Here is a 17681-nt window from a genome sequence, read left to right as displayed (position 1 = left end):
GATCTCCGTCAACTTGTATCTTCGCCACCCCGGGGCTCGGCGCTGTCCATTTCATTGTACTTCTCATTCGCATCCCACCCGTAACTGGATGCATTTCTTTGCAAGACTCAGTTTTCAAGGACTCCAATTTGGATATGAAGCTAGTGACGAAGCCATGAGTGGCATGTGGACTCTGAAGGATTCCCTCATGTGGACTCTGAAGGATTCCCTCATGGATCGCTTTTCTTCTTGCTGCCCAAATAGCCCATAGAGTAACAACTAACTTGATCATGCTAGCATGTGGTAAATCGTCAATAGTTAAAACTACCTAGGCCTGCTTCATCTCCGGTGTTCCCAGGTGGCTTCTCGGTCGGAATGGCGTGACCACTTCACTTTCAGGAATTTGATAGACTTGTTACGAGTCTTGCGCTTGGTTTCTTCAAGAATAGCAACAGGATGCTCATGATAAGACATGTCTTCTTGGAGATCAATCTCTTCGAAGTTGATGGTGCGCTCAGGAGTCTTGAAGCACTTGCGAAGCTGTGACACATGAAACACATCATGCACATTTGCAAAGTTGGACGGAAGCTCAAGTTGATAGGCGACATCGCCTCTTTTGCCAATGATCTTGAAATGACCCACATATCTAGGGGCAAGTTTCCCTTTGATACCGAAGCGACGAGTGCTTTTCATTGGAGAGACGCGGAGGTAGACATGGTCTCCGATCTCGAAAGCCAAGTCATGGTGCTTGCTATCATAGTAACTCTTCTGGCGCGATTGCGCGGCTTTGAGATTTTTATGGATGACTTTGCACATTTCTTCAGCTTCTGTGATTAAGTCATTGCCAAGAAGTTGGCGTTCACCAGTCTCTGACCAATTAAGAGGAGTACGACACTTTCTGCCATAGAGAATCTCGAATGGGGCTTGCCCGAACTCGCTTGGAAGCTGCTGTTGTAGGAGAACTCGGCATATGGAAGACAATCTTCCCACTTCATACCGAAGGAAATGACATAAGCCCTGAGCATATCTTCAAGAATTTGATTGACTCGCTTGACTTGCCCACTAATTTGGTGATGGAAGGTTGTGCTGAAGCGAATGTTGGTGCCCATGGCCTTCTGGAAGGAGTCCCAAAACTTAGAAGTGAAGATACTTCCATGATCTGAAGATATCAATTGCAGAATGCCGTGCAAGGAGACAATCCTGGAGGTGTATAGCTCTACCAGCTGAGCTGCTGTGATAGATTCTTTGATTGGAAGGAAATGAGCCACTTTAGTAAGCTTGTTGATGGCAACGAAGATAGCATTATTTCCACACTTGGACATGGGAAAACCAGTCACAAAGTCCATCTCAATATGGTCAAACTTCCATTCTGGAATAGTAAGAGGTTGGAGGAGACCAGCTGACTGTTGGTGTTCTGCTTTCACTCTTCTGCATACATCACATTCATTCACAAACTGAGCAATTTCTCGCTTCATTCGAGTCCACCAATATGATTGCTTGAGGTCATGGTACATCTTTGTACTTCCAGGATGAAAGGATAGAAGGGAATTGTGCGCCTCATTCATAATGACTTTCCTTAGATCATCTTTAGGAACCACAATTTGATCCTCGAAGAATAGAGTATCTTTGTCATCAAGGCGATAGCACTTGTACTTGGGTTGACTCTTGGCAATCCCATTTTTCACCTTCTTCACCATGGCATCAAAAAGTTGTGCCTGACGAATTTGATCTTTCAAAGTAGGAGAGACTTGAAGATTGGCAAGAAAGCCTTGAGAAACAACTTGGAGATTCAGTTTGTGGAAAGCTTCACAAAGGTCCGGTTGGAAGGGCTTAAGAATTAAGCTGTTGCAGTAAGTCTTCCTTCTCAAAGCATCTGCAATGACATTGGTCTTGCCTGGAGTACTTGGGTTGACATGGAGCACACATTCCTGGTATTCTTCCCAGTTCTCACAAACTACCTAGGCCTGCTTCGGCCCATGTAAGGAGTGAGGTTCAATGAGGCGTAAACCGGAAGAAAACGCCCAGGCTGGCCAGTTTGAGCATCTTTTGTATTTTTCAGCGTGTATTTTGTACCTTTCTGCGATTTTGAGGATTACAACCTCTAGGGAAGCTCGCCATAGTTTACATGAATGTCAGCGTCGAGCGTGGGAACGTGCCCAGGGTGGCCGGATGGTAAATTCGCCCCTGAATCAGAGAGAGTGATAAAATAAACTCTATCAGAAAAGTTGTACTATGGAAAACCTCTTTTTTGAATATAAATTCAATGACATACTTTTCTTAGCATATACCATATTTTTTTCCAAATACTCCCTCCGTCCGCCAAAGAGTGAACATCTGGCTCGAGTAATTTTCCCAAAATAAGTGAACGTCTGGCTCCGCAGTGATCGACCAAGGTAATTTTACGTTCACCCCCTCGGTCTACACCTCGAGGCAACCGCAGCGGTCCACCACCCAATCCACTCGTTCTCACCCCAGACGACCCAATCCACTCGTCCTCTCCCCCAAAATTTCCCCAATCTTCCTCCTCTCCCCCAATGTTTCTCCTTCCCGATCCAATCCCAGTTCGCTGGGAGTCAATCCTCCAATCGAAGCCAGTTGTTGGTCATCGAGAGAGTAATGGCAGCCAGTCCATATAAACTCCCAGTACGGTGTGCACCTCACTGGAGCCATGGCGGGCGGCGGAGCGGGCAGAGGAGCGGAAGCCGGCGATGGCCAGCGAGTCAAGGCCGTCGCGACGGCCGGCAGCGCAACACGCGGCCGCGGAGGATCTGGTTCTGGAGTCCCTCACCGTGCTCGTGCAGTCAAGTTTCGACCGCGTTCGCCCTTGTACAGCCGTCTGCGGCGGCAATTCGGTTGCGGCGCCAAGATCCTTGACCTGGACGAGGACATAGGGGCTGATGGTGAAGCAGGTGTTGGCCGTGGAGGTGCTGTACCCAGCGCTGCAGCGGGTCATGCGGCTAACCAGGTTGGCGCAGCAGCTGGTGCTGGGCAGGACATGAAGGAAATATGCCCTAGAGGCAATAATAAAGTTATTATTTATTTCCTTATATCATGATAAATGTTTATTATTCATGCTAGAATTGTATTAACCGGAAACGTAATACTTGTGTGAATACATAGACAAACAAAGTGTCACTAGTATGCCTCTACTTGACTAGCTCGTTAATCGAAGATGGTTATGTTTCCTAACCATAGACATGAGTTGTCATTTGATTAACGGGATCACATCATTAGGAGAATGATGTGATTGACATGACCCATTCCATTAGCTTAGCACCCGATCGTTTAGTATGTTGCTATTGCTTTCTTCGTGACTTATACATGTTCCTATGACTATGAGATTATGCAACTCCCGTTTACCGGAGGAACACTTTGTGTGCTACCAAACATCACAACGTAACTGGGTGATTATAAAGGTGCTCTACAGGTGTCTCCAAAGGTACATGTTGGGTTGGCGTATTTCGAGATTAGGATTTGTCGCTCCGATTGTCGGAGAGGTATATCTGGGCCCTCTCGGTAATACACATCACTTAAGCCTTGCAAGCAATGCAACTAATAAGTTAGTTGCAAGATGATGTATTACGGAATGAGTAAAGAGACTTGCCGGTAACGAGATTGAACTAGGTATTGAGATACCGACGATCGAATCTCGGGCAAGTAACATACCGATGACAAAGGGAACAACGTATGTTGTTATGCGGTCTGACCGATAAAGATCTTCATAGAATATGTAGGAGCCAATATGAGCATCCAGGTTCCGCTATTGGTTATTGACCGGAGACGTGTCTCGGTCATGTCTACATTGTTCTCGAACCCGTAGGGTCCGCACGCTTAACATTACGATGATAGTTTCATTACGAGTTTATATATTTTGATGTACCGAAGGTTGTTCGGAATCCCGGATGTGATCACGGACTTGACGAGGCATCTCGAAATGGTCGAGACATAAAGATCGATATATTGGACGACTATATTTGGACACTGGAAAGGTTCCGGGTAAGATTGGGACAATACCGGATCACCGGGAGGTTATCGGAACCCCCCGGGAGGTATATGGGCCTTATTGGGCCTTAGTGGAAAGGAGGGAAAAGGAGCAAGGGAGGGGGCGCCCCCCCAGCCCAATCCGAATTGGGAGGGGGCGCCCCCCCAGCCCAATCCGAATTGGGAGGGGCGCCGGCCCCCCCTTTCCTTCCTCCCTCTTTTCTCTTCCTTCCCTCTCCTACTACTAATAGGAAAAAGGGGAGTCCTACTCCCGGTGGGAGTTGGACTCCCCCCTTGGGCGCGCCACCCTCCTTGGCCGGCCCCCTCCTCCACTCCTTTATATACGGGGGCAGGGGGCCCCCCAGAGACACAACAATTGATCATTGATCTCTTAGCCGTGTGCGGTGCCCCCCCTCCACCATAATCCTCGATAATATTGTAGCGGTGCTTAGGTGAAGCCCTGCGACGGTAGAACATCAAGATCGTCACCACGCCATTGTGCTGACGGAACTCATCCCCGACACTTTGCTGGATCGGAGTCCGGGGATCGTCATCGAGCTGAACGTGTGAAAAAACTCGGAGGTGCCGTAGTTTTGGTGCTTGATCGGTCGGGCCATGAATACGTACGACTACATCAACCGCATTGTTATAACGCTTCCGCTTCCGGTCTATGAAGGTACGTAGACAACACTCTCCCCTCTCGTTGTTGTGCATCACTATGATTTTGCGTGTGCGTAGGTTTTTTTTTGAAATTACTACGTTCCCCAACAGTGGCATCCGAGCCTAGGTTTTATGTGTTGATGTTATATGCACGAGTAGAACACAAGTGAGTTGTGGGCGATATAAGTCATAGTGCTTACCAGCATGTCATACTTTGGTTCGGCGGTATTGTTGGATGAAGCGGCCCGGACCGACATTACGCGTGCGCTTACGCGAGACTGGTTCTACCGACATGCTTTGCACACAGGTGGCTGTCGGGTGTCAGTTTCTCCAACTTTAGTTGAACCGAGTGTGGCTACGCCCGGTCCTTGCGAAGGTTAAAACAGCACCAACTTGACAAACTATCATTGTGGTTTTTGATGCGTAGGTAAGATTGGTTCTTGCTAAGCCCGTAGCAGCCATGTAAAACTTGCAACAAACAAAGTAGAAGACGTCTAACTTGTTTTTGCAGGGCATGTTGTGATGTGATATGGTCAAGGCATGATGCTAAATTTTATTGTATGAGATGATCATGTTTTGTAACCAAGTTATCGACAACTAGCAGGAGCCATATGGTTGTCGCTTTATTGTATGCAATGCAATCGCCCTGTAATGCTTTACTTTATCACTAAGCGGTAGCGATAGTCGTAGAAGCATAACATTAGCGAGACGATAATGATGCTACGATGGAGATCAAGGTGTCGCGCCGGTGACGATGGTGATCATGATGATGCTTCGATGATGGAGATCACAAGCACAAGATGATGATGGCCATATCATATCACTTATATTGATTGCATGTGATGTTTATCTTTTATGCATCTTATCTTGCTTTGATTGACGGTAGCGTTATAAGATTATCTCTCACTAAATTTCAAGATAAAAGTGTTCTCCCTGAGTATGCACCGTTGCCAAAGTTCGTCGTGCCCAGACACCATGTGATGATCGGGTGTGATAAGCTCTACGTCCATCTACAACGGGTGCAAGCCAGTTTTGCACACGCAGAATACTCAGGTTAAACTTGACGATCCTAGCATATGCAGATATGGCCTCGGAACACTAAGACCGAAAGGTCGAGCGTGAATCATATAGTAGATATGATCAACATAGTGATGTTCACCATTGAAAACTACTCCATTTCCCGTGATGATCGGTTATGGTTTAGTTGATTTGGATCACGTGATCACTTAGAAGATTAGAGGGATGTCTTTCTAACTGGGAGTTGTTAAGTAATATGATTAATTGAACTTAAATTTATCATGAACTTACTACCTGATAGTATCTTGCTTGTTTATGTTTGATTGTAGATAGATGGCCCATGTTGTTGTTCCGTTGAATTTTAATGCGTTCCTTGAGAAAGCAAAGTTGAAAGATGATGGTAGCAATTAACTTGAGGATTATCCTCATTGCTGCACAGAAGAATTACGTCCTGGAAGCACCGCTGGGTGCCAGGCCTGCTGCTGATGCAACTGACGACGTTAAGAACGTCTGGCAGAGCAAAGCTGATGACTACTCGATAGTTCAATGTGCCATGCTTTACGGCTTAGAACCAGGTCTTCAACGACGTTTTGAACGTCATGGAGCATATGAGATGTTAGAGGAGTTGAAGCTAATATTTCAAGCAAATGCCCGGATTGAGAGATATGAAGTCTCCAATAAGTTATGTAGCTGCAAGATGGAGGAGAACAGTTCTGTCAGTGAGCATATACTCAAAATGTCTGGGTATAATAATCACTTGATTCAACTGGGAGTTAATCTTCCAGATGATTACGTCATTGACAGAATTCTCCAATCACTTCCACCTAGCTACAAGAGCTTCGTGATGAACTATAATATGCAAGGGATGGATAAGACAATTCCCGAGCTCTTCGCAATGCTAAAAGCTGCGGAGGTAGAAATCAAGAAGGAGCATCAAGTGTTTATGGTCAACAAGACCACTAGTTTCAAGAAAAGGGGCAAGGGGAAGAAGAAGGGGAACTTCAAGAAGAACAACAAGCAAGTTGCTGCTCAGGAGAAGAAACCCAAGTCTGGACCTAAGCCTGAAACTGAGTGCTTCTACTGCAAGCAGACTGGTCACTGGAAGCGGAACTGCCCCAAGTATTTGGCGGATAAGAAGGATGGCAAGGTGAACAAAGGTATATGTGATATACATGTTATTGATGTGTACCTTACTAGAGCTCGAAGTAGCACCTGGGTATTTGATACTGGTTCTGTTGCTAATATTTGCAACTCGAAACAGGTACTACGGATTAAGCGAACACTGGCGAAGGACGAGGTGACGACGCGCGTGGGAAATGGTTTCAAAGTCGATGTGATCGCGGTCGGCACGCTACCTCTACATCTACCATCGGGATTAGTATTAGACCTAAATAATTGTTATTTGGTGCCAACGTTGAGCATGAACATTATATCTGGATCTTGTTTGATGCGAGAGTTATTCATTTAAATCAGAGAATAATGGTTGTTCTATTTATATGAGTGATATCTTTTATGGTCATGCACCCTTGAAGAGTGGTCTATTTTTGATGAATCTCGATAGTAGTGATACACATATTCATAATGTTGAAGCCAAAAGATGCAGAGTTGATAATGATAGTGCAACTTATTTGTGGCACTACCGTTTAGGTCATATCGGTGTAAAGCGCATGAAGAAACTCCATACTGATGGACTTTTGGAACAACTTGATTATGAATCACTTGGTACTTGTGAACCGTGCCTCATGGGCAAGATGACTAAAACGCCGTTCTCCGGTACTATGGATAGAGCAAGAGATTTGTTGGAAATCATACATACATATGTATGTGGTCCAATGAATGTTGAAGCTCGTGGCGGATATCGTTATTTTCTCACCTTCACAGATGATTTAAGCAGATATGGGTATATCTACTTAATGAAACATAAGTCTGAAACATTTGAAAAGTTCAAAGAATTTCAGAGTGAAGTTGAAAATCATCGTAACAAGAAAATAAAGTTTCTACGATCTGATCGTGGAGGAGAATATTTGAGTTACGAGTTTGGTTTACATTTGAAACAATGCGGAATAGTTTCGCAACTCACGCCACCCGGAACACCACAGCGTAATGGTGTGTCCGAACGTCGTAATCGTACTTTACTTGATATGGTGCGATCTATGATGTCTCTTACAGATTTACCGCTATCGTTTTGGGGTTATGCTTTAGAGACGGCCGCATTCACGTTAAATAGGGCACCATCAAAATCCGTTGAGATGACGCCTTATGAACTATGGTTTGGCAAGAAACCAAAGTTGTCGTTTCTGAAAGTTTGGGGCTGCGATGCTTATGTGAAAAAGCTTCAACCTGATAAGCTCGAACCCAAATCGGAGAAATGTGTCTTCATAGGATACCCGAAGGAGACTGTTGGGTACACCTTCTATCACAGATCCGAAGGCAAGACATTTGTTGCTAAGAATGGATCCTTTCTAGAGAAGGAGTTTCTCTCGAAAGAAGTGAGTGGGAGGAAAGTAGAACTTGATGAGGTAACTGTACCTGCTCCCTTATTGGAAAGTAGTACATCACAGAAACCGGTTTCTGTGACACCTACACCAATTAGTGAGGAAGCTAATGATGATGATCATGAAACTTCAGAACAAGTTACTACTGAACCTCGTAGATCAACCAGAGTAAGATCCGCACCAGAGTGGTACGGTAATCCTGTTCTGGAAGTCATGCTACTAGATCATGATGAACCTACGAACTATGAAGAAGCAATGGTGAGCCCAGATTCCGCAAAATGGCTTGAAGCCATGAAATCTGAGATGGGATCCATGTATGAGAACAAAGTGTGGACTTTGGTTGACTTTCCCAATGATCGGCAAGCAATTGAAAATAAATGGATCTTCAAGAAGAAGACTGACGCTAACAGTAATGTTACTGTCTACAAAGCTCGACTTGTCGCAAAAGGTTTTCGACAAGTTCAAGGAATTGACTACGATGAGACCTCCTCACCCGTAGCGATGCTTAAGTCTGTCCGAATCATGTTAGCAATTGCCGCATTTTATGATTATGAAATTTGGCAGATGGATGTCGAAACTGCATTCCTGAATGGATTTCTGGAAGAACAGTTGTATATGATGCACCCAGAAGGTTTTGTCGATCCAAAAGGAGCTAACAAAGTGTGCATGCTCCAGCGATCGGTGCAAGCATCTCGGAGTTGGAATAAATGCTTTGATAGTGTGATCAAAGCATTTGGTTTTGTACAGACTTTTGGAGAAGTCTGTATTTACAAGAAAGTGAGTGGGAGCTCTGTAGCATTTCTGATATTATATGTGGATGACATATTGCTAATCGGAAATGATATAGAATTTCTGGATAGCATAAAGGGATACTTGAATAAGAGTTTTTCAATGAAAGACCTCGGTGGAGTTGCTTACATATTGGGCATTAAGATCTATAGAGATAGATCAAGACGCTTAATTGGACTTTCACAAAGCACATACCTTGACAAAGTTTTGAAGAAGTTCAAAATGGATCAAGCAAAGAAAGGATTCTTGCCTGTGTTACAAGGTGTGAAGTTGAGTAAGACTCAATGCCCGACCACTGCAGAAGATAGAGAGAAAATGAAAGATGTTCCCTATGCTTCAGCCATAGGCTCTATCATGTATGCAATGCTGTGTACCAGACGTGATGTGTGCCTTGCTATAAGTCTAGCAGGAAGGTACCAAAGTAATCCAGGAGTGGATCACTGGACAGCGGTCAAGAACATCCTGAAATACCTGAAAAGGACTAAGGATATGTTTCTCGTATATGGAGGTGACAAAGAGCTCATCGTAAATGGTTACGTTGATGCAAGCTTTGACACTGATCCGAACGATTCTAAATCGCAAACCGGATACGTATTTACATTAAACGGTGGAGCTGTCAGTTGGTGCAGTTCTAAACAAAGCGTCGTGGCGGGATCTACATGTGAAGCGGAGTACATATCTGCTTCGGAAGCAGCAAACGAAGGAGTCTGAATGAAGGAGTTCATATCCGATCTAGGTGTCATACCTAGTGCATTGGGTCCAATGAAAATCTTTTGTGACAATACTGGTGCAATTGCCTTAGCAAAGGAATCCAGATTTCACAAGAGAACCAAGCACATCAAGAGACGCTTCAATTCCATCCGGGATCTAGTCCAGGTGGGAGACATAGAGATTTGCAAGATACATACGGATCTGAATGTAGCAGACCCATTGACTAAGCCTCTTCCACGAGCAAAACATGATCAGCACCAAGGCTCCATGGGTGTTAGAATCATTACTGTGTAATCTAGATTATTGACTCTAGTGCAAGTGGGAGACTGAAGGAAATATGCCCTAGAGGCAATAATAAAGTTATTATTTATTTCCTTATATCATGATAAATGTTTATTATTCATGCTAGAATTGTATTAACCGGAAACGTAATACTTGTGTGAATACATAGACAAACAAAGTGTCACTAGTATGCCTCTACTTGACTAGCTCGTTAATCGAAGATGGTTATGTTTCCTAACCATAGACATGAGTTGTCATTTGATGAACGGGATCACATCATTAGGAGAATGATGTGATTGACATGACCCATTCCATTAGCTTAGCACCCGATTGTTTAGTATGTTGCTATTGCTTTCTTCATGACTTATACATGTTCCTATGACTATGAGATTATGCAACTCCCGTTTACCGGAGGAACACTTTGTGTGCTACCAAACGTCACAACGTAACTGGGTGATTATAAAGGTGCTCTACAAGTGTCTCCAAAGGTACATGTTGGGTTGGCGTATTTCGAGATTAGGATTTGTCGCTCCGATTGTCGGGGAGGTATCTCTGGGCCCTCTCGGTAATACACATCACTTAAGCCTTGCAAGCAATGCAACTAATAAGTTAGTTGCAAGATGATGTATTACGGAACGAGTAAAGATACTTGCCGGTAATGAGATGAACTAGGTATTGAGATACCGACGATCGAATCTCGGGCAAGTAACATACCGATGACAAAGGGAACAACGTATGTTGTTATGCGGTCTGACCGATAAAGATCTTCGTAGAATATGTAGGAGCCAATATGAGCATCCAGGTTCCGCTATTGGTTATTGACCGGAGACGTGTCTCGGTCATGTCTACATTGTTCTCGAACCCGTAGGGTCCGCACGCTTAACATTATGATGATAGTTTCATTATGAGTTTATATATTTTGATGTACCGAAGGTTGTTCGGAATCCCGGATGTGATCACGGACTTGACGAGGAGTCTCAAAATGGTCGAGACATAAAGATCGATATATTGGACGACTATATTTGGACACTGGAAAGGTTCCGGGTAAGATTGGGACAATACCGGATCACCGGGAGGTTATCGGAACCCCCCGGGAGGTATATGGGCCTTATTGGGCCTTAGTGGAAAGGAGGGGAAAGGAGAAAGGGAGGGGGCGCGCCCCTCAAGCCCAATCCGAATTGGGAGGGGGGCCGGCCCCCTTTTCCTTCCTCCCTCCTTCCTCTTCCTTCCCTCTCCTACTCCTAATAGGAAAAAGGGGAGTCCTACTCCCGGTGGGAGTTGGACTCCCCCCCTTGGGCGCGCCACCCTCCTTGGCCGGCCCCCTCCTCCACTCCTTTATATGCGAGGGCAGGGGGCACCCCAGAGACACAACAATTGATCATTGATCTCTTAGCCGTGTGCGGTGCCCCCCCTCCACCATAATCCTCGATAATATTGTAGCGGTGCTTAGGCGAAGCCCTGCGACGGTAGAACATCAAGATCGTCACCACGCCGTCGTGCTGACGGAACTCATCCCTGACACTTTGCTGGATCGGAGTCCGGGGATCGTCATCAAGCTGAACGTGTGCAAAAACTCGGAGGTGCCGTAGTTTCGGTGCTTGAGCGGTCGGGCCATGAAGATGCACGACTACATCAACCGCGTTGTTATAACGCTTCCGCTTCCGGTCTACGAGGGTACGTAGACAACACTCTCCCCTCTCGTTGTTGTGCATCACCATGATCTTGCGTGTGCGTAGGAAATTTTTTGAAATTACTACGTTCCCCAACATGACAGCGCGTCCGTAGGTGTTGGGCAAGACGGCACGGCGGCATCAGTGCATCCTGGGGCTGACCATGACACAGCGGCCGCAGGTGCTGGGAACATTGAGGAGAAGATACGCAAGCACTACTAGCTCCGTAAGTTGGCTGGATGCAATCTTCAATTTGTTTGGCTTTTAGTTTGGCTGGATGTAGTAAGTATGGCTGCATATTTTTATGTTCTGCAAGTATGAAAATCGATTCATACTATTGGAGTATGGCAGATATTATTACTATGGATGATCTATATTTATGGTAATTAGTGTCGTGGTCTCTAAAAATAATTTTCGGTTATGGATGATCCATTGTTATGGTGATTAGTGTCCTGGTCTCTAAAGATATGTTCTGCGATGTTTCAAAAACGTCTTTGGTGCCTCAATTCTAAACCATTTAGCATTACGCACTGAACTATCATGTAGTCATCAAAACGTGTATGTCAGATGTTCGCAACATCCACAGACGACGTTCGAGGTTCAGCACACTGAGCGGTGCATTAAGGACATAAGCCTTCTACTGTCTGCATAAATGCTACTATCAACTTTCAACTAATTTTTCTCTAGGAACATATCTAAATAGTAGAACTGAAGCACGAGCTACGACATAATTTGCGAAGACCTTTTGACTATGTTCAGGATAATTAAGTTCATCTTATGAACTCCCACTCAGATAGAAATCCCTCTAGTCATCTAAGTGATTACATGATCCGAGTCAACGAGGCCGTGTCCGATCATCACGTGAGACGGACTAGTCATCATCGGTGAACATCTTCATGTTGATCGCATCTTCTATACGACTCATGTTTGACCTTTCGGTCCTCCGTGTTCCGAGACCATGTCTGTACATGCTAGGCTCGTCAAGTTAACCTAAGTGTTTCGCATGTGTTCCGAGGCCATGTCTGTACATGCTAGGCTCGTCAACACCCGTTGTATTCGAACGTAAGAATCTATCACACCCGATCATCACATGGTGCTTCGAAACGACGAACTTTCGCAACGGTGCACAGTTAGGGAGAACAGTTCTCTTGAAATTTTAGTGAGGGATCATCTTATTTAAGCTACCGTCGTTCTAAGCAAATAAGATGTATAAACATGATAAACATCACATGCAATCAAATAGTGACATGATATGGCCAATATCATATTGCTCCTTTTGATCTCCATCTTTGGGGCTCCATGATCATCATCGTCACCGGCATGACACCATGATCTCCATCATCATGATCTCCATCATTGTGTCTCCATGAAGTTGTCTCGCCAACTTATTACTTCTACTACTATGGCTACCGGTTAGCAATAAAGTAAAGTAATTACATGGCGTTGTTCAATGACACGCAGGTCATACAATAAATAAAGACAACTCCTATGGCTCCCGCCGGTTGTCATACTCATCGACATGCAAGTCGTGATTCCTATTACAAGAACATGATCAATCTCATACATCACATATCATTCATCACATTCTTCTTGGCCATATCACATCACATAGCATACCCTGCAAAAACAAGTTAGACGTCCTCTAATTGTTGTTTGCATGTTTTACGTGGCTGCTATGGGTTTCTAGCAAGAACGTTTCTTACCTACGCAAAAACCACAACGTGATATGCCAATTGTTATTTACCCTTCATAAGGACCCTTTTCATCGAATCCGGTCCGACTAAAGTGGGAGAGACAGACACCCGCTAGCCACCTTATGCAACTAGTGCATGTCAGTCGGTGGAACCAGTCTCACGTAAGAGTATGTGTAAGGTCGGTCCGGGCCGCTTCGTCCCACAATGCCGCCGAATCAAGATTGGACTAGTAACGGTAAGCATATTGAACAAAATCAACGCCCATAACTACTTTGTGTTCTACTCGTGCATAGAAACTACGCATAGACCTAGCTCATGATGCCACTGTTGGGGAACGTAGCAATAATTCAAAATTTTCTACGTATCACCAAGATCAATCTATGGAGTCATCTAGCAACGAGGGAGGACTGGATCTACATACCCTTGTAGATCGCGCGCGGAAGCGTTCAAGAGAACAGGGTTGATGGAGTCATACTCGTCGTGATCCAAATCACCGATGATCCTAGTGCCGAACGGATGGCACCTCTGTGTTCAACACACGTACAACCCGGTGACGTCTCCTACGCCTTGATCCAGCAAGGGGAGAAGGAGAGGTTGGGGAAGACTCCATCCAGCAGCAGCACGACGACGTGGTGGTGGTGGAGGAGCGTGGTACTCCAGCAGGGCTTCACCAAGCACCACAAGAGACGAGGAGGGAGAGGGGTAGGGCTGCACCAAGAAGGAGAGGAACTCATCTGTTGGCAGCCCCAAGTCCTCAAGTATATATAGGGGAGAGGGAGGGGTGCGCCCCACCTAGGGTTCCACCCTAGGGGTGGTGGCTAGCCCCAATCCCATCTAGGGTGGCGGCCAAGTGGAGGGGGAGAGGGAGGCGCACCAGGCATGGGCCTTAAGGCCCATCTGCCCTTAGGGTTTGCCCCCTCTTCCCTTTAGGCGCATGGGCCTTGGTGGGGAAGCGCCCCAGCCCACTTAGGGGCTGGTCCCTTCCCACTATTGGCCCATGTATGCCTCCGGGGCTGGTGGCCCCACCTGGTGGACCCCCGGACCCCTCCGGTGGTCCCGGTACACTACCGGTGATGCCCGGAACACTTCCGGTGGCCAAAACCATACTTCCTATACATTAATCTTTACCTCCGGACCATTCCGGAACTCCTCGTGACGTCCGGGATCTCATCCGGGACTCTGAACAACATTCGGTAACCACGTATATCTATTCCCTATAACCCTAGCGTCATCGAACCTTAAGTGTGTAGACCCTACGGGTTTGGGAGTCATGTAGACATGACCGAGATGACTCTCTGGTCAATAACCAACAGCGGGATCTGGATACCCATGCTGGCTCCCACATGCTCCACGATGATCTCATCGGATGAACCACGATGTCAAGGACTTAATCAATCCCGTATACAATTCCCTTTGTCTATCGGTACGATACTTGCCCGAGATTCGATCGACGGTATCCCGATACCTTGTTCAATCTCGTTACCGGCAAGTCTCTTTACTCGTTCCGTAACACATCATCCCGTGATCAACTCCTTGATCACATTGTGCACATTATGATGATGTCCTACTGAGTGGGCCCAGAGATACCTCTCCGTTTACACGAAGTGACAAATCCCAGTCTCGATTCGTGCCAACCCAACAGACACTTTCGGAGATACCTGTAGTGTACCTTTATAGCCACCCAGTTACGTTGTGACGTTTGGCACACCCAAAGTATTCCTACGGTATCCGGGAGTTGCACAATCTCATGGTCTAAGGAAATGATACTTGACATTAGAAAAGCTTTAGCATACGAACTACACGATCTTTGTGCTAGGCTTAGGATTGGGTCTTGTCCATCACATCATTCTCCTAATGATGTGATCCCGTTATCAATGACATCCAATGTCCATGGTCAGAAAACCATAACCATCTATTGATCAACGAGCTAGTCAACTAGAGGCTTACTAGGGACATGGTGTTGTCTACGTATCCACACATGTAACTGAGTTTCCTATCAATACAATTCTAGCATGGATAATAAACGATTATCATGAACAAGGAAATATAATAATAACCAATTTATTATTGCCTCTAGGGCATATTTCCAACATCATATTCCTGTTGCACATTGTTGATTAGCTCATCTAAATTGTTAGAGACCAATCTATCTGACATGGACTGTAGTTAGGAAAATAGGCCAAGGTCTAGGATATTCATATCCGGTGAGTTCGAAGGCTGTTGCATGAGGCGAATATCAAGCCCGGTTTGGGAAACAACATTAAGGAAACCTGGGTCGTTACTTGGGACATGTGAGGGTGCATTATCTTGCTGGATCCATATCGTCTCACCTGCGAGCTCTTGAGGCCAAACTGCTTGAATAGCTGGTAGTACCTTTTGAATCAAAAACTCCCTCGATACATCTCTCTTAACTGAGATTGTTTTCGTGATTAGTGTCCCTCTTGGACGGTAATCACTTTTCCTTGGCGCTGGCTCCTACAACCAGCAAAGCAACTAAAGTTAGATTAAGTACTGATGTGCATAATAAATAAATGTTTTGAAGGTTCAAATTAACCTTTTTGATAAAGGGCCAAATGCCTATCTTCCCATCAAAAATGCAAATACCTTCTGCATTGTATCTAGGCCTTGCTATAGCAACCAAAAACATTATTTTGCCAATGGAGTTCTTATTTTGCATAGTCCTATGTGGGTCTTCTTCCGATGGCAGCTTGTAGAATTTCATTGTCTTCTGAGTGGTGTTAAACCACTTTTCATCTATATGGATTATGTTACGCATATCCTTGAACGTGGGCCTATTTTGCAAACTTTGTTGGTCAAACATAGAGAGACAAAATTGCAACCTAGCCTTTTTGTTTGCTTCCTTCAAATATGGTTTTAGTGAGCTTGAATGCCTATCGAGAAAGCCGTCCGTAAACATCCTATGTAGTGTGCTTTTTTTCACACCCAAAGCTCTTGCAAGACTGCGTATAGTTCTCCCTTGGCTCCGAGGAATCTCGGGAACCATACTGAGGTCAACTACAATCCTTTTGCGCCCACAGTTTTTCGGCTTCCTTGATCTTACATCAACGGGTACGCCTTGTCGAAGGCACTCCTTCACTCTCCTCCAAACACGTCTGACCTTCTGCACTGAAACATGGGACATGTTTGCAACTTCTCTGGTTGTGGTCTTCTTTAATTTCCGATTGACACTTCTTGCTAGCAACTCTTCATAAATACCAGTCCTTTGCAAATCTGTTAAATTCTTGTATTTGTCTTCATGATGAACTTGCTCATTATCTTGTTGCTCTTGCTCCACATGCATGTATTATTCTGGTGCTGAATCATACATGGCTTCATCTGCTGAATCATCAAGCTCTTCTTCCTCAAACTGAATCTCTATATCGCCTGCATACACACCATAGTCTTCCTCGTCAACTTGAAGGTTATGTAGAGCTTCATCCATTGCTTGCACTTCCTCTTCCATGCTCTGGAAAACACCGCCTTGGTCTTCAAGTTCATGGTCTACAAGGTGAGGTTACGTGAGTAGTTGAATAATATTATAATTAAACATTCATATATGCTATAACTAAATTATTTTACTAACCCGATTCATCTGATTCATGCAGGTTCTCTTCTCCATGGGCAACATCAGCCTCATGTTCCTCTTCTCCATGGGCAATGTCGGGCTCATGCTCATCTTCTACATGAAGACCGACATGGGGTTCTTCATGCAAGGCAGCCTCAAGTTCGTCCTCTATGGCGAAGAAGAATAATCAGCAGGTGCACATGAACAAGGAGAACAAAGAAGTAGACGATCAAGATGTACCTGGGCTCATGTTCAGATCGATTTGATGACCAACCTGGAGTAGTTCTTCATGCAAGGGGGGCTCATGTTCATCTTCTCCGATGAATTGGTGGCTGGCGTGGAGTACTTCTTCATGCAAGTGAGGCTCAAAACCGACCTGGAGTTCTTCATGCAAGGCAGCCTCAAGTTCGTCCTCTATGGCGAAGAAGAATCATCAGCATACGCACATGAACAAGGAGAACAAATGAAAAGATGATCAAGATGTACCTGGGTTCAGGTTCAGATCGATTTGATGACCAACCTGGAGCAATTCTTCATGCAAGGGAGGCACATGTTCAACTTCTCCCTCTCCTGGTGCTATGTTCAAGTCAATGGCCATGGCCTCTGTGTGTTGTTCTAGTTGGTGCTAGTGTGCTGCTTGTTCTACTTGGTGCTAGTGTGCTGGCTTTATAGCTAGTTGTTCTACTTGAAATCTGGCTCATAGCCCAATTCTGTAATTTGCCGCTTCTAATTCTGTAATCTGGCGCCATATTGTACTAGTACTCAGCTACTAGTTATAGATGGCGGGAAGTGCTATGGCGGGAACAAATTTCTGTTGGCAAAGTTGTTTTTACTTCTC

The sequence above is a fragment of the Triticum aestivum genome, chromosome 6A (assembly GCF_018294505.1).
Source record: "Triticum aestivum cultivar Chinese Spring chromosome 6A, IWGSC CS RefSeq v2.1, whole genome shotgun sequence".
Lineage (NCBI taxonomy): Eukaryota > Viridiplantae > Streptophyta > Magnoliopsida > Poales > Poaceae > Triticum > Triticum aestivum.
The sequence above is the reverse complement of the archived record's forward strand: the minus strand, read 5'-3'. Positions refer to the sequence as shown.